General features: G+C 41.8%; 1 protein-coding gene across 6 annotated transcripts in view; it reads right to left on the reverse strand.

The window, feature by feature from the left end:
* Window positions 1–24,040, reverse strand: part of TNFAIP8L3 (TNF alpha induced protein 8 like 3) — a 186,319-nt gene that overhangs the window by 116,581 nt on the left and 45,698 nt on the right. For 2 of the 6 annotated variants that reach the window (XM_073568437.1, XM_073568436.1), the window contains one exon: window positions 5,469–5,554. The exons of 3 other annotated variants lie outside the window; for them this stretch is intronic. The gene's annotated coding sequence lies outside the window, so the exon portion shown is untranslated. Of the gene's footprint in view, window positions 1–5,468; window positions 5,555–8,281; window positions 8,375–24,040 lie in introns of those variants that run through there. One more of the 6 variants, XM_073568435.1, reaches the window with a different exon arrangement.

Genomic DNA, 24,040 nt, shown 5'->3' on the forward strand with positions numbered 1-24,040 from the left:
ATTTTTGGGGTCCAATTTCTCCTGTTACCCTTAGGAAAATAAAAAATTGGGGGCAAAAATATCATTTTTGTGGAAAAAAAATGATTTTTTTATTTTCACGTCCGAGTGTTATAAACTTCTGTGAAGCACTTGGGGGTTCAAAGTGCTCACCACACATCTAGATAAGTTCCGTGGGGGGTCTAGTGTCCAAAATGGGGTCACTTGTGGGGAGTTTCAATAGTTTAGGTACATCAGGGGCTCTCCAAATGCACATGACACCCGCAGACCATTCCATCAAAGTCTGCGTTCCAAAACGTCACTGCTTCCCTTCCGAGCCCCGACGTGTGTCCATACAGTAGTTTTCTCCCACATATGGGGTGTCAGCGTACTCAGGACAAATTGGACAACAACTTTTGGGGTCCAATTTCTCCTGGTACCCTTGGGAAAATAAAAAAAATGGTGACTAAAAGATCATGTTTGTGGAAAAAATACGAATTTTTTATTTTCACGCCCGGGCGTTGTAAACTTCTGTGAAGCACTGGGGGGGTCAAAGTGCTCACCACACATCTAGATAAGTTCCTTGGGGGGTCTAGTTTTCAAAATGGTGTCATTTGTGGGGGGTTTCCACTGTTTAGGTACATTAGGGGCTCTCCAAAGGCAACATGACACCCGCAGACCATTCCATCAAAGTCTGCATTCCAAAACGTCACTACTTCCCTTCCGAGCCCTGACGTGTGCCCATACAGTAGTTTTCTCCCACATATGGGGTAGCAGCGTACTCAGGACAAATTGGAAAACAACTTTTGGGGTCCAATTTCTCCTGGTACCCTTGGGAAAATAAAAAAAAATGGTGACTAAAAGATCATGTTTGTGGAAAAAATACGAATTTTTTATTTTCACGCCCGGGCGTTGTAAACTTCTGTGAAGCACTGGGGGGGTCAAAGTGCTCACCACACATCTAGATAAGTTCCTTGGGGGGTCTAGTTTTCAAAATGGTGTCATTTGTGGGGGGTTTCCACTGTTTAGGTACATTAGGGGCTCTCCAAAGGCAACATGACACCCGCAGACCATTCCATCAAAGTCTGCATTCCAAAACGTCACTACTTCCCTTCCGAGCCCTGACGTGTGCCCATACAGTAGTTTTCTCCCACATATGGGGTAGCAGCGTACTCAGGACAAATTGGAAAACAACTTTTGGGGTCCAATTTCTCCTGGTACCCTTGGGAAAATAAAAAAAATGGTGACTAAAAGATCATGTTTGTGGAAAAAATACGAATTTTTTATTTTCACGCCCGGGCGTTGTAAACTTCTGTGAAGCACTGGGGGGGTCAAAGTGCTCACCACACATCTAGATAAGTTCCTTGGGGGGTCTAGTTTACAAAATGGTGTCATTTGTGGGGGGTTTCCACTGTTTAGGTACATTAGGGGCTCTCCAAAGGCAATATCACACCCGCAGACCATTCCATCAAAGTCTGCATTCCAAAACGTCACTACTTCCCTTCCGAGCCCCGACGTGTGCCCATACAGTAGTTTTCTCCCACATATGGGGTATCAGCATACTCAGGACAAATTGGACAACAACTTTTGGGGTCCAATTTCTCCTGGTACCCTTGGGAAAATAAAAAAAATGGTGACTAAAAGATCATGTTTGTGGAAAAAATACGAATTTTTTATTTTCACGCCCGGGCGTTGTAAACTTCTGTGAAGCACTGGGGGGGTCAAAGTGCTCACCACACATCTAGATAAGTTCCTTAGGGGGTCTAGTTTCCAAAATGGTGTCATTTGTGGGGGGTTCCACTGTTTTGGTACATCAGGAGTTTTCCAAACGCGACATGGTGTCCGATCTCAATTCCAGCCAAAAACGTCAAATGGCGCTGCTTCCCTTCCGAGCTCTGCCATGCCCCCAAATAGTGGTTTACCCCCACATGTGGGGTATCAGCGTACTCAGGACAAATTGCACAATAACTTTTAGGGTCCTGTTACCCTTGGAAAAATAAGAATTGAGGGTGAAAAGATCATTTTTGTGGAAAAATTATGATTTTTTAATTGTATGGCTTTATGTTATAAACTTCTGTGAAGCCCATGGGGGTTCAAAGTTCTCACCACACATCTAGATAAGTTCCTTAGGGTGTCTAGTTTCCAAAATAGTGTCATTTGTGGGGGGTTTCCACTGTTTTGGTACATCAGGGGTTTTCCAAACGCGACATGGTGTCCGATCTCAATTCCAGCCAAAAACGTCAAATGGCGCTGCTTCCCTTCCGAGCTCTGCCATGCGCCCAAATAGTGGTTTACCCCCACATGTGGGGTATCAGCATACTCAGGACAAATTGCACAATAACTTTTAGGGTCCTGTTACCCTTGGAAAAATAAGAATTGAGGGTGAAAAGATCATTTTTGTTGAAAAAATATGATTTTTTAATTGTATGGCTTTATGTTATAAACTTCTGTGAAGCCCATGGGGGTTCAAAGTTCTCACCACACATCTAGATAAGTTCCTTAGGGGGTCTAGTTTCCAAAATGGTGTCATTTGTGGGGGGTTTCCACTGTTTTGGTACATCAGGGGTTTTCCAAACGCGACATGGTGTCCGATCTCAATTCCAGCCAAAAACGTCAAATGGCGCTGCTTCCCTTCCGAGCTCTGCCATGCGCCCAAATAGTGGTTTACCCCCACATGTGGGGTATCAGCGTACTCAGGACAAATTGCACAATAACTTTTAGGGTCCTGTTACCCTTGGGAAAATAAAAATTGGGGTGAAAAGATCATTTTTGTGGAAAAAATATGATTTTTTAATTGTACCGCTGTACGTTATAAACTTCTGTAAAGCCCTTGTGGGTTCAAAGTTCTCACCACATATCTAGATAAGTTCCTTGGGGGGTCTAGTTTCCAAAATGGGGTCACATGTAGGGGGTTTCCACTGTTTAGGTACATCAGGGACTCTCCAAACGTGACATGGCGTCCAATCTGAATTCCAGCCAATTTTGCATTGAAAAAGTCAAACGGCGCTCCTTCCATTCTGAGCTCTGCCATGCGCCGAAACATAGAATCATAGAATCATAGAATCGTAGAGTTGGAAGGGACCTCCTGGGCCATCTGGTCCAACCCCCTGCTCAAAGCAGGATTCGCTAAATCATCCCAGTCAGATGTCTGTCCAGCCTCTGTTTGAAGACTTCCATTGAAGGAGAACTCACCACTTCTCGTGGCAGCCTGTTCCACTCATTGATCACTCTAACTGTCAAAAAGTTTTTTCTAATATCTAATCTGTGTCTCTTCCCATTGCTTCTAGTCTTTCCTTGTGCAAATGAGAATAAAGTTGATCCTTCTACAATGTGACAGCCCTTTAGATATTTGTAGACAGCTATTAAGTCTCCTCTCAGTCTTCTCTTTTGCAAACTAAACATCCCCAAATCCTGCAACCTTTCCTCATAAGACAGGGTTTGCAGACCGGTCACCATTCTGGTCGCTCTTTTCTGAACTTGCTCCAGTTTGTTGATGTCTTTTTTAAAATGTGGTGCCCAAAACTGGACACAATATTCCAGATGAGGTCTGACCAAAGAGGAGTAGAGGGAAATAATGACTTCACGTGATCTAGACTGTATGCTTCTGTTAATACATCCTAGAATTGCATTTGCCTTTTTTGCTGCTGCATCACACTGTTGACTCATATTCAGTCTGTGATCTATTAGTATACCCAAGTCTTTTTCACATGTGCTGTCACTTAGCCCTATTCCTCCCATTCTATATATGCTTTTTTCATTTTTATTGCCCAGATGTAGTACTTTGCATTTCTCCCTGTTAAAAACAGTCGTTCCCCCCCACATATCAGGTATCTGCGTACTCAGGACAAATTGCACAATAACTTTTGCAGTTCAATTTCTCCTGTTACCCTTGGTAAAATAAAAAAAATTGAACCTGAAGTATTTTTTTTATGAAAAAAAGTTAGATGTTCATTTTTTTTTAAATATTCAAAAAAATTCCTGTGACGCACCTAAAGGGTTAATAAACTTCTTGAATGTGGTTTTGAGCACCTTAAGGGGTGCAGTTTTTAGAATGGTGTCACTTTTGTGTATTTTCTATCATATAGACCCCTCAAAGTGGCTTCAAATGTGATGTGGTCCTAAAAATAAAATGGTGTTGTAAAAATGAGAAATCGCTGGTCAACTTTTAACCCTTATAACTTCCTAACAAAAAAAAATTTTGGTTCCAAAATTGTGCTGATGTAAAGTAAACATGTGGGAAATGTTAGTTATCAAGTTTTTTGTGTGCCTTATCTCTGTGATTTAAGGGCATAAAAATTAAAAGTTGGAAAATTGCGAAATTTTCAAAATTTTCGCCAAATTTCCGTTTTTCTCACAAATAAACGCAAGTTATTTGAATGAAATTTTACCACTAACATGAAGTACAATATGTCACGAGAAAACAATGTCAGAATCACCGGGATCCATGGAAGCGTTCGAGAGTTATGACCTCATAAAGGTACAGTGGTCAGAATTGTAAAAATTGGCCCGGTCATGAACGTGCAAACCACCCTTGGGGGTGAAGGGGTTAAACCATCAGTTTCTCATGAACCAAGCTATGTACAGTACAGACCAAATTTCAGTACAATAGTCTCTTTTAGAACTTAGGGTACTGTTCGTGTACTGCGTTCTGATTTTTATGACCATCTGACTGCATTCTTATTCACATACTGATACCTACCACACACATTTTCAATGTTTTTTCAGCACTGCAGTAGTACAATACAATCATATTTAGGCCTTTTGTTCCCTATATGTAATAGTGGGATGTGTTCTCTGACCTCCTATTTCTAGTCTGTAAAATTCTAAAATGGCGACTGCTTTCCAAGTCCTCAGCTTTTATAATGTCAATGATAGTCCACCATGATAGCATGGATTAGACCATGTAACGCAATATCTGCTAGGTATTATGAGGCATGCCCAGCCAGCCACACTTGATGTCATGAGCCCACTCTTTGGCTGATGCAATCTTCAGCAGTGGGTGAAAAGGCAATGAGCATGCTTCTTTTTTTGCGATCATTACTGACTTGCAGTGACATGACAAGAATCTACTTAACTAACCATAGGCTAAATAATTGCAAGTCAAATTTCTGCATGAGATGGCCAAGATGATTGTGTATAAAATGATGGTAGTCTGAAAGTCAAAAGTTGAAAACAATGTTACCCCTTTGCTCATTCGTGTATTAAGCCTAAAATGAAAACCATCTTAATAAATTTACCTATTGCTTAAATCAGGTTTGTGTTGAACGTATTTTTAGAAATGGTTTATCAATATTTATTTTTTACATATCACAGTTTGTGTTAAAAATTAAATGGACTATTTTTGGACTGTGAATTCTTTTGGTTCAGGAAATAACACATGTGCATAGTTACAATGGTCAGACCATCACCTTGTCTTTTGCACTGAAGTGTCTAATGAGCCTGTGCAATGGTCATTGTGAAGGGAGGGGAAATAGGGTCATGAGTAAAATCACCTATTGTGATTGTAGGATCCTGTGCTACCACCTGTGTGGAGAGGTGTTTATTGTCTTTGTAATCCTTCCTCAGATTAGGATCGAACCTACAAAAAAAAAAAAATCATAAGTAAAGAAGCCCTATAATAATTCCTAACCTTAATTAACTTACAAGAAGAAACTTCACGTAAGAGTCTATAAATGCCCTAGTGGCCTGTTTGAAAATTGCAAGATTACGATTTTATTTTTTACTAGCTGTAGAGCCCAGCCTTGCCCAGGCATAGTAATTAACTGTGGCTAGTTATAACAAATTATAATGATTATCCTCCATCCCATAGTCCCATGCCCATATACCCGTCATACATATTCTCCATCCCATAGTCGAGTGCCCATATACCCACACAGCCTTCATCTCATAGTTCCATGCCCATATACCCATCATACATATCCTCCATCCCATAGTCCCGTGCCCATATACCCATCATACATATCCTCCATCCCATAGTCCCGTGCCCATATACCCATCATACATATCCTCCATCCCATAGTCCCGTGCCCATATACCCATCATACATATCTGCCATCCCATAGTCCCGTGCCCATATACCCATCATACATATTCTCCATCCCATAGTCCCGTGCCCATATACCCGTCATACATATCCACCATCCCATAGGCCCGTGCCCATATACCCGTCATACATATCCACCATCCCATAGGCCCATGCCCATATACCTGTCATACATATTCTCCATCCCATAGTCCCATGCCCATATACCCATCACACATCCTCCATCCCATAGTCCCGTGCCCATATACCCGTCATACATATCCACCATACCATAGGCCCGTGCCCATATACCCGTCATACATATTCTCCATCCAACAGTCCAGTTCCCATATTCCCATCACACATCCGCCATCCCATAGTCAACCATTATGACATCATGAGCGGCGGGGCTTGATGACATCAGCGTCGCCATGGCAACCATTGTGACATCATAATGAGGGGTGGGGCTTGATACGCCCACACCGTTTCCCCATTATGTAGATAGGGGCATTATGACATCATAATGAGGGGCGGGGTTTGACGCCACACACTTTTTCCCCAGTATGTAGACAGGGGCAAAATTGAAGTGAATTGGAATGCGCGGGGTTAAAATATCGCCTCACAACATAGCTTAGGACGCTCTCGGGGTCCAGACGTGTGACTGTGCCAAATTTTGTGGCTGTAGCTGTGACGGTGCGGATGCCAATCCCGGACATACACACACACACACACATACATACACACACACTTTGAGCTTTATATATTAGATATTAGTTTGATAGTTTGATAATACTTTAAAAAAGAAACATAACACATGTAATGTAATTAAATTACCTGAATTTGAAAGATGCCATTTCATACTTTTGATTACATATGGATTTTAATGTTTTCAGCAGTAATAAATTGGGGGTACATTATAATGCCATAGACAGGTGCTTCTCAAAAAATTAGAATATCAAAAAGTTAATTTATTTCAGCTCTTCAATACAAAATGTGAAACTCGTATATTATGTAGAGTCATTACAAACAGAGTGATCTATTTCAAGTGTTTATTTCTGTTAATGTTGATGATTATGGCTTACAGCCAATGAAAACCCAAAAGTCATTATTATTATTATTATTTATTTTTATAGCGCCATTTATTCCATGGCGCTTTACATGTAAGGAGGAGTATACATAAAAACAAGTACAATAATCTTAAACAATACAAGTCATAACTGGTACAGGAGGAGAGAGGACCCTGCCCGCGAGGGCTCACAATCTTCAAGGGATGGGTGATAATACAGTAGGCGAGGGTAGAGCTGGTCGTGCAGCGGTTTGGTCGATCGATGGTTACTGCAGGTTATAGGCTTGTCGGAAGAGGTGGGTCTTCAGGCTCTTTTTGAAGGTTTCGATGGTAGGTGAGAGTCTGATATGTTGTGGTAGAGAGTTCCAGAGTAGGGGTGATGCGCAAGAGAAATCTTGTATGCGATTGTGGGAAGAGGAGATAAGAGGGGAGTAGAGAAGGAGATCTTGTGAGGATCGGAGGTTGCGTGCGGGAAAGTACCGGGAGACGAGGTTACAGATGTATGGAGGAGACAGGTTGTGGATGGCTTTGTATGTCATGGTTAGGGTTTTGTAATGGAGTCTCTGGGCAATTGGGAACCAGTGAAGGGATTGACAGAGGGGAGAAGCTGGGGAACAGCGGGGGGACAGGTGGATTAGTCGGGCAGCAGAGTTTAGAATAGATTGGAGGGGTGCGAGAGTGTTTGAGGGGAGGCCACAGAGCATGAGGTTGCAGTAGTCAAGGCGAGAGATGATGCATATCTTAGTAAATTAAAATAATTAGCAAAAAAACACCTACAAGGGCTTCCTAAGCGTTTAACAAGGTCCCTTAGTCTATTTCAGTAGGCTCCACAATCATGGGGAAGACTGCTGACTTGACAGATGTCCAGAAGACAGTCATTGACACTCCACAAGGAGGGTAAGCCACAAAAGGTCATTTCTAAAGAAGCTGGCTGTTCACAGAGTGCTGTATCCAAGCATATTAATGGAAAGTTGAGTGGAAGGAAAAAGTGTTGCAGATAAAAGGTGCCCAACCAACCGGAATAATGACAGTCTTGAAAGGATTGTTAAGAAAAGGCCATTTAAAAGTTTGGGGGAGATTCACAAGGAGTGGACTGCTGCTGGAGTCATTGCTTCAAGAGCCACCACACACAGAAGCATCCAGGACATGGGGTACAAGTGTCGCATTCCTTGTGTCAAGCCACTCATTACCAAAAGACAACATCAGAAGGGTCTTACCTGGTCCAAGGAGAAAAAGAACTGGACTGTTGTTCAGTGGTCCACGGTGTTGTTTTCAGAGGAAAGTAAATATGGACATCAAGGTCCCAGAGTCTGGAAGAAGAGTGGAGAGGCATACAATCCAAGCTGCTTGACGTCTAATGTGAATTTCCACAATCAGTGATGGCTTGAGAAGCCATGTCATCTGCTGGCGTAGGGCCACTGTGTTTTATCAAGACAAAAGTCAATGCAGCCATCTACCAGGAAATTGTTACAGCACTTCATGCTGACAAACTTTTTGTAGATGGAAATTTCATTCTCCAGCAGGACTTTGCACCTGTCCACACTGCCAAAAGTACCAATACCTGGTTTAAAAACAAGAGTATCACTGTGCTTGATTGGCCAGCAAACTCACCTGACCTTAACCCCATAGATTATTGTCAAGAGGAAGAGGAGAGACACTAGACCCAACAATGCTATCAAAGCAACCTGGGCTCCATAACACCTCAGCAGTGCCACAGGCTGATCGCCTTCATGCCATGCTGCATTAATGCAGTAATGGATGCAAAATGAGCCCCAACAAAGTACTGAATGCATTTACTGAACATACATTTCAGTAGGCCAAAATTTCAGATTTTAAAAATCATTTTTCAAGCTGGTATTAAAAAGTATACTAATTTACTGAGATAATGACTTTTGGGTTTTCTTAGGCTGTAAGCCATAATCATCAACATTAACAGAAAAATGCTTGAAATAGATCACTCTGTTTGTAATGACTATATATGAGTTTCACTTTTTCTACTGAAGAACTGAAATAAAAATAACTTTCTGATGATATTCTAATTTTGTGAGAAGCTCCTGTATACATTACTTACACACATTTTTCCTGTATATAACATAAATCATTAGGGTAATCATGAGTCTATATTCCATTAACATATTACATGGCACCATGCCTAAATATGTGTACTTTGTAAGAGAAAAAGTTACCCAATATACACATTGCAAGTAGTGCTCAATCCCAATACAGTGCTCCATTGGATGTACAGTCTTCTGAATCATCAAAACATTTTATGGCTTGTAAGTGCTTACAATTCATTGTGAAGACATTTGGCCTTTCTACCACATTCTAATCTCTTGGTCAAAGACTGAAGAAACAGGGCCATTGTTGTTTATTGTACAGTCATACAGACATTATTAATGAATTAAGAAGCGTTAAAGCCTGAAGGGAAGCACTGTTTTCCACAAAGACCTTTGACATGGATTTAAAGACAATGTTCTATCTCTGTTCATATCGAGAACTACGATACCAATTTAGCAAAAGTTGTAAGATGCAACACAGTGTAATGTAACACGGGACATAACCTCTTCAGATGTAGAGTTCTGAAATGCTAATGCACGAAGCACAAAGGAATATATACTGTAAACGTAGAATGCAGATTGTAAGAGGATTATTAATGGGTTTCGAGATATAGCTTTGCTACTTTCTGAGCCTGAGCGTAAGTCACATCTACAAATATCTCAAAGTGGCAAAGACATTGTATAGCAGTCTGATGAAATTGTACATGCGCGTCGGGGCAGAGGGACGGGACTTCCACTCAACATATCTAGTATGCTGCTAGGATACAGGTAAAGGCCTCCAGGGTTGCCTTTATGAATGTATTTTCAATAGGTTGTTTCATGCAGGTCTGCTTAATTGGTGCAACATATCTGTGATGACATTTTTGCTCTGACTAATTACATCATGTGTGAGGTCTATTGTGGTATGTACACTGATATGTCAGTTGATAGATGTTGCACTAAACTAGAGCTATATGAGACTGATGCCTTATTCCTACACCTTTTGGGCTATTGTTGTTACAAAGCATTGAGGACATGTTGGTTATTGGGCTGTAGCACTGTATTAGTAACTTTTTTTTAGCAAATTATTGAAACCTTTTTGAATAATCATATTTGGTGGTCATTTAGTCCTTTGCCATGCAGCAATATTTTTAATAAGGGTGAGCCTTACGTCCCTCATTCTTTTCTTGCATGTTTTTTGTTATATACCTTTCATGTGATTTTTATATATTTTTGAATTAATAAAATGTGATTTTATCATTGTTATTTTTGGTTTCATGCTCAATTTGTCTTGGCTATATCTATAGCGGATAGATGGTGGATTTCAATTGGTGGTAATTTGAGCAAAATACTTATTTTCATACTATTGAATTGGCACTTTTTGGATGTATTAATGGACCCCAACATATCTGTAATCAGGAGGCCAGCAGCAACAATCTGTTGACCAATATTGAGTAACAATTGTGCCAACCCTTATACAAGAATGACCTTTTGTTTATTTAAAAAATGATGCCCAACCTGATAATTTTTAATAAATATGGATTTTGCTTAAATTAAGACATTACAGAGTAACACATAATTCAACAATTACCAAGAGTAAAGACCGTTTTGTGGTGTATGGTCCCAGCCATCAATATAATAAACAGGGACATTCATATAACACTGCTTGAACCAATCACCAACACTTATCCGTACAAGTAGAGCTACAAAGTGCTACTGAGTGCAGGGCTGCCACCAGGAATTTCAGGGCCCCATTCTGGCAACATTTTTGGACCCCCTTGAGACTTCAACTAGGCTCCACCCCTGCTCCGCAGCCACACTCTATAACATTCTGCAGTCCTACCGCCCACTCTTGGAAAAAGTCCACTTCTGCACCACATCCTCACCAATCACAAATTAACAGTTTCCATCAAACACCATATCACATACATAGCTATCAGCTTGTGTTTTGGTCAAAAGATTTTTTTTAAGCCGTCATTACGACAAGGAGTCTCCTTTGGCAGGGCCCTATTCTACTGTAACTTATTAAACAGTTTCTAAAATACCCAATACTCTAGTATTTTATTTTTATTTATTTTTCTTTAAGGGAATAAGTCGCATACATTTTTTAAAATGATCAATAATACCACATACAAGAGATAATTACCATCACGTCATGGTCGGACCACATATTACCCCCACATAGTGACCAAATAATACAACAAACAAGGGACAAATACCGACACACCATGACCAGACAACATATTACCACCACATAGTGACTGAATACTACAATATTGATGATTAATAAAAAAAACTCAATACTAATATTACCATAAGCCCCATTATACACAGGAACTTTGTATATAGTGTATCGGTAATATCGTGATCACCAGTGACATTATACACAGGAGCTCTACATATAGTATCAGTGTACAGGTAATACAGTGATCACCAGTGACATTATATATAGGAAATCTGTATACAGTGTCAGTATACAGGTAAAACAGTGATGGCCAATGACATTATACATAGGAGTGCTTTATAAGCTATATAGTGCATAGTGTCAGTGTACAGGCAACACACTCACCAGCGACATCTCTAGTTGAAGTCCTTAATCTTCGCTTTTCTTCTTCATCCAGTGCAGACCGCCTTCACTTCTTCCAGCCAGGAATAGTCTCTGCATAAAATAACAGTTATCTACAGCATTTCCCACTTTTTCCCCCAACTTCTACACTACACAGCTGAATACAGACGTACACTCACTATTAATGTATAATTAGCTATTATGCAACCCACCCTTCCAAATATAAATTATAATCCACCAATGCATCCCCACTAACTATAAATAGCCAATTTACCCACTGAATAAATACATAAATTAGAACCTGTACTCTTTCCCCCAATTCATTACCAGTCACACTCCTGCATCCTCAACACCCCCAACTTTGTTCCTCCCACTTCCAGATTCATTATACTGTATTTATGAGCCTCCCTCTGCCACATTCATTATGTCATGTACTCTCTCTCTCCCACCGTCACTTCATCACTTGGTCTCTCCCAACCTAAATACAGCATTATTTGCTCTCCCCCACACCCAATTCATCATGATTTGCTGTTCCCCACCCTCAATTCATCAACATTTCCTCTCCCTTCCCACCCTCAATTCATTATAATTTGCTTTACCTGTCACCCTTTCCAATCCATTATTTGCTGTGCCCCGTCCCTCACAGTCAATCCATCATTTGCTGTCCCTCGTCCCCCACCCTTATTCCATCATTATTTGCTGTCCCCCACCCTCATTCCATCACTTGCTGTTCCCCACCCTCAATCTATCATTTGCTGTCCCCCGGCCCCCACCCTCATTCCATCATGATTTGCTGTCCCCCACCCTCATTCCATCATTTGCTTCCCCATAATTTTTCTTGGAAAAAAAAAGGGTAAGCTTTACAAACTTACCTCTCATCCCCTGCAGCTCCACTTCTGGTATCCTCCTGGCGAGTAACGTGCGAACATGCCGGAGCGCACCCAATGCAGTGGGTGCTCGGGCATGCATGGAGTAACACGGATCCCCTCATGTTTTCTTGGGTGTCTAACAGCCATGAAACATGAAAGGCAGGTACTCGAACATGTCACTTGAGGACCTGCGATACTTGGTGCATACCCGAGCACCCAATGCAAACTGGAGTAGCGAGCACTTGCACTCAACACTAATGACATATTCAATATGACAACCTAATATTATCAAATTCTGTATTGTACTTATGGGTTCAAAGTGCTCACTACACCCCTGAATAAAATTCTTAAGGGGTCTAGTTTCCAAAATAGGGCCTCTTGTGGGGGGTTTCCACTGTTTAGGCACATCAGGGGCTCTCCAAACATGACATGGCATCCGCTAATTATTCCAATAAATTTTACATTCAAAAAGTCAAATGGCACTCCACTTCCGAGCTCAGTCATGCGCCCAAACAGTAGATTTCCCCCACAAATAAGGTATGGGCGTGCTCAGGAGAAATTACACAACACAATTTGGGAAAAAACAAGAAAAGTCAACTCACCCATCCAAATATCCAGGACTCAGAGTACAGAAACTGCAGTTCAGCAGGAAAAGCAATCAATCCAATAGGTAATCCAGCTCAGATAATCTGTTAAAAGCTTTCAAATTTTATTAGGAAAATTCTTCAAAATAAGTAATCCATTCAGCATAAAAGTCACAAGCCCCCCAATGTGAGAAGAGGGTCTTGGGCAGATGTGTTTCGAACCAGACCACTTCTTAATCCTTACAACAAATTTTGGGGTCAATTTTCTCCTGCTTCCCTAGTGAAAATAAAAAAATAAAAAAAAAATAAAAAAATAATTGAGTCTAAAGTACATTTTTTGTGATAAAAAAGTTACATGTTCACTTTTTCCTTCTACATTGCTTCAGTTCCTGTAATGCACCTGAAGGATTAATAAATATCTTGAATGTTGTTTTGAGCACCTTGAGGGGTGCAGTTTTTAGAATGGTGACGCTTTTGGTTACTTTCTATCATATCAAAGTCCCTTCAAAAGTGATGTGGTCCCTAAAAAAAAAAAAATTGTTTTGTAAATTTTGTTGGAAAAATGAGAAACCGCGGGTCAACTTTTAACCATTCTAACAAAAAAAAAAAATTATGCTTCAAAAATTGTGCTGATGTAAAGCAGACATAAAAGGGAAATGTTTAATAACTATTTTGTGTGACATAATTTTTATTCCTTAAAATCAGAGTTAAGTTTGAAAATTGCAAAATTTCTGCTTTTTTCCACAAATATACACAAGTCATATCAAATAAATGCTACCACTATCATAGAAGTAGAATATGTCACAAAAAACACAGTATCAGAATCAGTAGGATCTGTTGAAGTGTTCCAGAGTTATCTCTCTATATAAAAATCAGTGTGTGTGTGTGTGTGTGTGTGTGTGTGTGTGTGTGTGTGTGTGTGTGTGTGTGTGTGTACACACACCACCAACCAATCACCAGAGCTGTTCAAAAGAAGCTAAGCTGTGATTGGTGGCTATGACCAACAGTTTTTTTTGCGACCAATCACTAAGCATCTCTCATCTCACCAGAGCTGGTTAACAGTAGCTGAGCTGTGATTGGTTGCCATGCGCAAGTTTTCCCACTTGACAACACCTCAGCAGACAATGACATGGTGGGAGAAATCTAGCATCCCCAGGAACATAAGCTCTAGCCATTGTCTGTCCCCCAGAAAGGAGCAGAGAGTACATGACAGAAATGAATCCCCCCCTCCCGTGTGGTATCATTAAGTGACACACATGAATGTAGGAAAGTGCACATATTAAATATCATGTGGATTTAATATTTTCTCACAGACACTTATGCATTATTGATGTGTTATTGTGCTCTGATGCTGTGAGTTTTTTTAAAGTGCTACTTTCCCCATAATTCACCTGAATATACCCATATAACACGTAATGCTTTTCCCATAACAACCCATTAAATATGATACTATACTGCATACAGATGCTGTACATCCATGAGCAACTCAGCCGAACAAATTACAAGTTGACCTGGGATCTTAGTGAACCATGTTTCTGTGCAATTTCACTATTCTATTTTTACTGGCTTTGACGGGATGATGTGGGATATTAGGGATAGTAGTCCGGTAGCTCTGGCTGACGGGATAATGTGGGATATTATAGTGAATGTGGCTATGCGGAGTGGGTGGGGCTCTACACTCAGCTTTATATATATAAGTAGCTGAAGAGCCCGGCGCTGCCCGGGCATAGTAACTAACTGTGGTTAGTTATAGCAAATTATAATTATCCTCCATCCCAGAGTCCCATGCCCATATACACATCATACACATCCTCCATCCCATAGTCGAGTGCCCATATACCCATCACACATCCTCCATCCCATAGTCCCGTGCCCATATACCCATCACACATCCTCCATCCCATAGTCGAGTGCCCATATACCCATCATACATATCCTCCATCCCATAGTTCAGTGCCCATATACCCATCATACATATCCGCCATCCCATAGTCCCGTGCCCATATGCCCATCATACATATCCTCCATCCCATAGTCCCGTGCCCATATGCCCATCATACATATCCTCCATCCCATAGTTCAGTGCCCATATACCCATCACACTTCCTCCATCCCATAGTCAACCATTATAACATCATGAGCGGCAGGGCTTGCAACCTATGACATCAGCGTCGCCATGGCAACCATTATGACATCATAATGAGGGACGGGGCTTGATACACACACTTTTTCCACATTATGTAGATGGGGCAAAATTGTTTGGGGAATTGGAATGAGCGGGGTTAAAATTTCGCCTCACAACATAGCCTAGGACACTCTCGGGGTCCAGACGTGTGACTGTGCCAAATTTTCTGGCTGTAGCTGTGCGGTGCGGATGCCAATCCCGGGCATACACACACACACACACACACACACACACACACACTTGAGCTTTATATATTAGATGATGTGGGATATTAGTGGTAGTAGTCCGGTGGCTCTGGCTGACGGGATGATGTGGGATATTAAGGGTAGTAGTCCAGCGCTGTGACGGGATGATGTGGGATATTAGGGGTAGTAGTCCGGTGGCACTGGCTGACGGGACAATGTGGGATATTAGGGGTAGTAGTCTGGCGGCTGTGACGGGATGATGTGGGATATTAGGGGTAGTAGTCCGGTGGCAATGGCTGATGGGATGATGTGGGATATTAGGGGTAGTAGTCCGGTGGCTCTGGCTGACGGGACGGTATGGGATATTAGGGGTAGTAGTCCGGTAGCTCTGGCTGACGGCATGATGTGGGATATAATAGTGAATGTGGCTATGCGGCATGGGCGGGGCTATACACAGCTTTGCACACTAACTAACCGTAGTTAGTTACTATGCCCAGGCAGCGTCGGGCTCTTCAGCTAGTGATCTCAAAGTGACAGTGGTCAGAATTGTAATATTTTGCTTGGTCATTAGACTAAATGTAGTTTGTTTGGATATCGTCATAACGTTCATTCTTCTATATGAATTCTTCATGAATTTCCTTGTTCTAAAACAGATGCATATAACTATACATCAGATGTTCTATGTAGACGTGGTCATAGCATTTACTACAAATCCATGTAAAGAAAGCTGCAGAGGTCATTCATGGTTTTAAAAATGACTAAAAATAATAAAATGATGCATTTTGATTTTACTGCTTTGTGACATGTTTGTGCAGAATTACTTTAAATCCATGAACCCAATATTGTGGAAGCAAAGATATTAATCCAGTATGTATGGTGTTATCCTCCTTGTCTTTGTCTTAAAGAAGTAGTCCACTACTTGGACAACTCATTGTCCCCATCCCACGATTGGCCCCAATAAAATTGAAAAGCCTATACTCACCTCGCTTGCCGGCACTGGCTGTCATGCTTCAAGACGGGGTTTCCTCTCCCGTCCTGATTTACTCGGTGTTAACTTTGTATGGCCTTTCTTTGGTGCGGGTAGGGTTACTTAGGCTTGCCGCTTGTCAGGCTCTGAGTCAGTGATACTTCCGTTACTCGGCTTGAGCAGCTAACTCAGGTTTCTCTGTTTGATACCGTGATTCCTGTATGTGTGTACTAGGGTGACCGGATCTCATATGGGGGGGAAAAAAAAATGTTGGAATCTTGTTCGTCTGGACCCCACAAAACGATTCCCCTTTCCAGATATTGAGATAGACAAAATTTGAGCTCGATCAAACGACGTTATCCCGTGTCGCTCAAAGTTTGAAAAAATCCAAATTGAGGTATTTTAAGATTTAGGTATTTTGCATAGTCTGTTAGACTATAAAGAATGTGACAACAACATTGCAGAAATAGCCCTGACCAAATTTTCGAACCATTTGTGGTATTTGAATGCAGAGTTGGTGGGATTATCGTTTTTTGATCCCACCATTACAGACAATGAAAAGTTGTTAATGGCCAATAAATTGCTCAGTAGCGCAGATGAACCATGAGAGCACGCTAACCTACATGAGCTGATAATTTTACATAGTTATCTTATCTATTCTAGAGCTTTTGTTAAAGTAGTTTTTGAAACGTCAGAATATAATGCTCGGCATTTCCTTACAACTTGCAGGACATATTGCTTTTCTTCTTCATCTTTTGTCAGAAGGTCGTTAAAGTCGGTTGCTTCCTACCTCTTGTAATTTTTCTTTCCTAACTTTTGGATTTACAACCCTAGCGTGCTCTGATGGTTCATCTGTGCTACTGAGCAATTTATTAGCCATTAACAACTTTTCATTGCCTGTAATGGTGGGATCAAAAAACGATAATCCCACCAACTCTGCATTCAAATACCACAAATGGTTCGAAAATTTGGTCAGGGATATTTCTGCAATGTTGTTGTCACATTCTTTATAGTCTAACAGACTATGCAAAAAACCTAAATCTTAAAATACCTCAATTTGGATTTTTTCAAACTTTGAGCGACGAGCGGCACGGGTTAACGTCGTTTGATCGAGCTCAAATTTTGGCTCTCTCAATATCTGGAAAGGGGAATCGTTTTGTGGGGTCCAGACGGACAAAATTCCAACATCGATTTTTTGCGGTCACCCTAGTGTGTACCCATGTATGACTCAGCTCGTTCCTTGTTCTGTTTTATGCCTCATGATTCTGTACTATTCTAAACTCTCTGGTTTTGACCCTCGGCGTTGTCCCCAACGTATGTCTGTTCCTCTGGATTCCGCATCCCTGTCTGGCTCCCGACCTCGGCTTGCCCCTCACCATTCTTCTGTCTCCCTGGCTCATCCTATGGCATACTCTCTGGCTTCTGACCTCGGCTTTCCTGACTACTTCCCCGAAACATCCTTGGCAGCTGCCTCCCGCCTGCTCACGTGGATTGGCTCCGCCCCCCAGCTGCTTCCCCGGCAGTCATGTGTCCTGCCAGATCCTGCTCTGGTGTACATCGCACGTCGCGGTGTCCATACACCTCCTGGCCAGAGTACGTTCCTTGGACAGCGCCCACTAGGCTTCACTCACCAAAGGCATGGCAAGTGTGTCTACATTATCACTGACCCCAATTTAATTCTTTGGGGGCACTTGCTTTCTCTTGTAAAATGGACCTTCTCTGTGCTCGGTCGGAGCAAGTTTCTAGCTTAACCCAGATGATGAAAAATTTGTCAGTGAAGCAGAGGGCTCTGGCTCAGTCCCATCAACAGGTGCAGAGAGAAATGGAGGATATGGTTAAAACCGCTCGGGATGCTCCTTTCTCTGGCATTAAGGATGGTGGGGTTACAGATGTCTCCTTATCCTCCCCTGAACCCTCTATTAAACTTCCCGATACTTTCTCTGGGGAGAAAAATAAATTTGGGGTATTTAAAGAGGGGTGTAAATTGTTGTTTAACCTGCAACCTCGATCTTAGGGTGACGAGGGCAAAAGGGTGGGGATCATTATATCTCTGTTAAGGGAAGGTCCGCAGGTTTGGGCTTTTTCTCTTTCTACCCCTGAGAGAATGTCTGTGGATCGGTTCTTCGAGGCCCTTGGGCAAATCTATGATGAACCTCATCGTGTGCGATTGGCTGAGGACTCGATTATGAGTCTCTCTCAGGGGAAGCACTCAGCCGAGTGGTAATGTTCTGAATATAGGTGATGGGCCACGGGGGTGTCTTGGAATGACTCGGCTCTCAGAGGATTGTTTCGCAGGGGGTTGTCTGAATATTTAAAAGACGGTCTGGCTCTGCATCCACCACCAGACTCTCTGGAGGAGGCCATGACACAGGCCGTCCGTATAGACCGCAGACTTCGTGAAAGGGGAGTGTTGTAACAGGAGACCCCTTAATTTCCAAGTAAAGCCGACTCCTCTTCGTCTGTTGAACCCATAAAAGTGGGAGCTGTTTCTTGTCACGATCCATGCTGGATTGTGACAGATAAAAGCACATGTAACCTTTTTTTTCCTTTAAGCTGGTTGCTTAAAGTTAGTTTTGCCCCCGGTGGCCATTAGGGTCATTACCCAGTGGTGTCTTTAGTTCTAGTTTTGCCCCCGGTAGTGGCTAGTATTATTACATGGGAATCACTAGCAGGTGTGATTGCTCTGGCTCTTGACTATAAAGGAGAGTCAGGTGGTCTCACTCACTTTTGGTGATATTTGTCATTTCCAACCATCCTTGGTGGAGGAAGGAGCTAGAGAAGAGTTCCTTGCAGCTCAGTCAGAGTCATTTTTCAAACACTATGTTGAAGATGGAATTAGCGGCTCCAAATAACCTGCAGATGCTCTTACATTTGAGATTCAGGGAATTGCTATCTCATGTCAAACATAGTGTCCTTCTGAAAGATACCATAGACGCGTGGAAAGCTCTAAGAAAACTATATAAACTGCCGTTCCGTTTATCAAAAATAGTTCTTCTATGGGAAGATCCCGATTTTCTTCAGGGTAAACAAAACAAACTTTTTGAATAATGGAAGCAGAAAAGGATCATAAAATTATGGGATCTACTAAATATCAATGAGGGAAGGATACTTACTTGGCAAGAATTCTCAGAGAAGTATAACATGGGAGATCAGCAATATCTGCAATATTGTCAAACAATTGGTTACTATAGCTCAGTGGTAAAGGATTTTGGGAGAGTGGAAAGGAAAGGGGATTTTGACTCCTTGATAGGAAATGGCTTAGGGGTAGAATCTTTATCCACATTGCCCAAAAAAATCTTCGATGATGCCAGAGTTATTTATCCATTGGAATAAAAACACTGAATGACTGAGATAGAGGGTAAAATTCTGGCAGGATGGGATAAAGTCAAGAAAGCAATGATAAAAATACAATTGAGAGAAATGCAGTATAAATTAATGCATATTGATATATATGCCTTTAATTTCTCATACAAAGATGCCCCAGCACACTATTTAAGGAAATGCCCTAAATGCAATGTACTTAAAGCAAACTTATTCCATGGTATTTGGGAATGTCCATCTATCCAAGTGGTTTGGGAAGAGTCCCTTTCATATATAGACAAAGTATGGAAAATTAAAATCCCCAAATCCCCCCCAAGCATGTCTTTTCCATTACATTTTAACAGAACAGCGAGAAGGCAGTGACAGAATACTATCTATCCGGAAAATACATGTAGCTCAATTGGTGGTCAAAAAAATGCATACTTAGAAACTGGCTGAAGAAAGAGACACCCCTTCTATCTGATATAATCAATACCCTAAAGAAGTTATTGATATATAATAAACTTGAGACAGAAAAACAAAAAGTCAACAAATAAATTCTTTAACAAATGGAGAACTTTTATTGAGTATAGCTATACACAACTAGAAATTTCACATATGATGAGATTTCACCACACCTCATGGTATAACATGGAAGAAATCAAAAGGTACAATTGGCATAGTAAACATATAATGCTCAGGCACAAGCATATTTACCTTTGCACAGACCCATATGGGAAATTTTGAATAAACATGCGTAAATATATAATATAAATATTTTTCTTTTCTTTTATTAATTTTTTTTCATACTTTGCTGTTTGTTTTCTCTCACCTTGAGTTGTGATGAGTTAAAGATTGGAAAGTTTGAAAGGTTAAACTTAAATTGTTCTGACAAAAAGAAAATGGGAGGTTTTTGACATTTATGTATAATGATGTGGATCGATGTACTGGTTGCATTAGTGCATGTCTTGAAAAACTTGAACATAACTTGTTTGATTTGTAGAATTGGTCTCAAATAAAGATTGTTATACAAAAGATAAAAAAAATAAAAAAAAAGAAAAAAAGAAAAAAAAAACCTGGCTTACATCGACTCTGCCAAAAGGTTAACTCCTAGGCAGGCCAGGTGGTCGCTTTTTTCCCTCCAGTTTCAGTTTTCTATTAAGGTTTGTCCGGGATCTAAGAATGTTAAGGCCGATGCATTGTCTCGGAGCTTGAATTCAATTTCCCCTCCCGAGCCTCCATATTCCATTCTTCAAGGTGGGGGTGGTGGTGGCTGATATTTCGTCCGAGTTGGAACGGGAGATTCTGGAGGCTCAGCCGCTTACACCTAGATCTAAGCCTGATGGTAAACTGTTTTTTCCCCATACAATTTCGCCTCAGGCTTCTCTGCGAGTTCCAAGAGTCAGTTTTGAGTGGACATTCTGGGATCTCGGCTACCAGGGGGGGCCGTTGCGAGGGTTTTTTGGTGGCCCTCGCTTACTTCTGATGTTAGGAAATTTGTGTCTGCGTGTCGGGTTTGTACACGTTCTAAGAGCTCTCATAACCGGCCAGCCGGGGAATTGGTGCCTTTACCAATTCCTGATAGACCGTGGACCCACTTGTCCATGCATTTTATCACCAATCTTTCTATCTTCCAGGGGTAATACAGTGGTTTGGGTTGTGGTGGACAGGTCAACTAAGCAAGTTCATTTTGTGCCTTTGTCCGCCTTGCCCTCTGCAGAAACTTTGTCCAGGTTGTTTGTGCAGCATGTGGTTCATTTGCATGGCGTGCCCTTGAATGTGTTGTCTGACCGGGGTGTTCAATTTGTCTCCAAGTTATGGAGGTCATTCTGTAGAAGGTTGGGTGTTACCTTGTTTTTCTCTTCCGCATACCATCCGGAGACTAATGGTCAGACAGAGCGAATTAATCAATCTTTAGAACAAATTCTGTTGTTTGTCCTCTGCTAGACAGGATGATTGGTGTGATGCCTTGCCTTTGGCTAAGTTTGCTTTTAACAACCGTGTGAGTCAGTCCACTGATATGTCCCCTTTCCTTGCCAACTATGGTTTTAGTCAGCATTTAGGGGAGTTCTCGAGTTTCGACTCCAGGTGTCCTAGGGCTGATGGGGCAGTGCTGCGCTTGGGGGAATTGTGGCAAGAGGTCCAGTGAAATATTGGAAAAGCTCAGAGGACATACAAGTTTTTGGGGACAGGAGGTGGGCCACTGGATCAGTGTTCCGGGTAGGGGAGAAGGTGGGCTTGTCCAATCGGAACATTAAACTTAAGGTTCCTTCCGCTAAACTGGGGCCTAAGTTTATTGGCTCATATGAAATCATGGAGATCATCAATCCTGTAGCTTTTAGGTTATGTCTTCCATCCTCCAAGAGCCCCAATGTTTTTCATAAGGCCCTTTTGAAACCGTTGGTGGCGGTTGAGGAAGGTTCTTTATCTTCTGCTGCTCCGGTCTTGGTGGACGGTCACATCGTGGATTCTCGTTGGGTTCATCGTACTTTACAGTATCTTGTACATTGGAATGGGTACGGTCTAGAGGGTCGGTCGTGGGTTCCGGCTCATTCCATACATTCTGATCGTTTGGACCAGGTGTTTCATTCCAGGCATCCTTGGAAGCCTATGGGGTCTGGTGGCCCCCTATTGAGAGGGGGCATGGTCATGATTCAGGACGGGGTTTCCTCTTCTGTCCTGGTTTACTCAGGGTTAACTTTGTATGGCCTCTCTTTGGTGCGGGGAGGGCCATTTAGGCTTGCTGCTTGTCAGGCTCTGAGTCAGTGACACTTCTGTTACTTGGCTTGAGCAGCTGACCCAGGTTTCTGTTTGATACCGTGATTCCTGTGTGTGTGTGTGTGAACCTGTGTATGACACCTCACCATTCTCCTGTTTTGTCCTACAGCATTCACGCTACTCTCTGGCTTCTGACCTCAGCTTTCTTGACTACGTCCCCGGGACACATCCTAGACAGTTGGCTCCCTTCCACTAACATGGGTTAGCTCCACCCCCTGGCTGCTTCCCCGGCAGTCATGTGTCCTGTCAGGTCCTGCTCTGGTGTACATTGCATGTCGCGGTGTCCACACACCTCCTGGCCAGAGTATGTTCCTTGGGCAGCACCACCTAGGCTTCACTCACCAAAGACACAGTGAGTGTGTCTTTACACCTGCACTGGAATGTCGGCACTCGCGGTCCTGATGCATGATGCGTGGTGTCTGGCATCCAGTCAGCGCTGGCGTCACTGTCCCTGCCTTCTGTTGAATTTAACATGAAGTGGAAGTCAGATCAGCTGCAGCCCGGACTTCCTTTTCATTTTGGAGTGGACAGTGATGCCAGCGCTGATTGGGCACTGGGATCACGAGTCACAACAACCACACCACGGAAACATCGAGGAGATCGAGTGCCAATACCTTATGAATGGCACTCACATGGGAGGCAAATATAGGATTTTTTTATGTTGCAAGCATGGGGGTTATCCTAGTAGTGGGTAACCCCTTTAAGATTCATGCAATAACATTATACATAAGGTCTGGCACTTCTTCAATGCTTGTTCTCTTATGTCACAATTTTCAATGTGGCAAGTTCAGAATTAACATCTGTAATGTGTAATGGGTTTCCATTGACTTCCCATCTGGAGTTCATTACAAGAGCAGACTGCCCTGAAAGTCAAAGCAAATGACACACAAATATCATTGGAACACTGTATGGAAAAATATAGTGAACCTTCAAAGCAAATAGGATATGTAACACGTCTATCAAAACTTTCGACTGCTGTTTATTTTCTGGCCAAAATACTCTAAAATGTACAGTATTACAATACATGTGTCATGAACTTAGTTTTAGATATATGTAATATAATGCACACAAATGTTATGTTGGGAGAATGAAACTAAAAGGACAAATCTATAGTATATGCAAAGATAAAGTTTTAAAAACAAAATACTCATCTCTGCTGCAGGGTTTCCATCGGTAATTAGTATTTATCTTGTACAATGTGAAAGTATTCTTCAGCTTTTCAACTCCATGGAGAACAACTAAATCAGAATGCCAGCATCAATTGCTGTAAGTGAGAATCCCAGTGCGTAAACATAGTAAGCAGTAGGGGCTCGTTCAGAAGTCAGCGATTTTTCTCATATGCCATAAACGGTCCAAGTTTCATCAATGATTTTTTTATGAGTTTCAAATTCAAAAATAGCCGACTTTAGCTAAAGTCGGGTTTCGCCGATCGAAACCCGACCATAGCTTGAGGTCGGCCATGAGGTCGCCGAGCAGAGGGCCAAAGTCGCTTTTCATATAATGCTT

The sequence above is a fragment of the Dendrobates tinctorius genome, unplaced genomic scaffold (assembly GCF_039654945.1).
Source record: "Dendrobates tinctorius isolate UK_male_01 unplaced genomic scaffold, ASM3965494v1 ptg000022l, whole genome shotgun sequence".
Classification (NCBI taxonomy): Eukaryota; Metazoa; Chordata; class Amphibia; order Anura; family Dendrobatidae; genus Dendrobates; species Dendrobates tinctorius.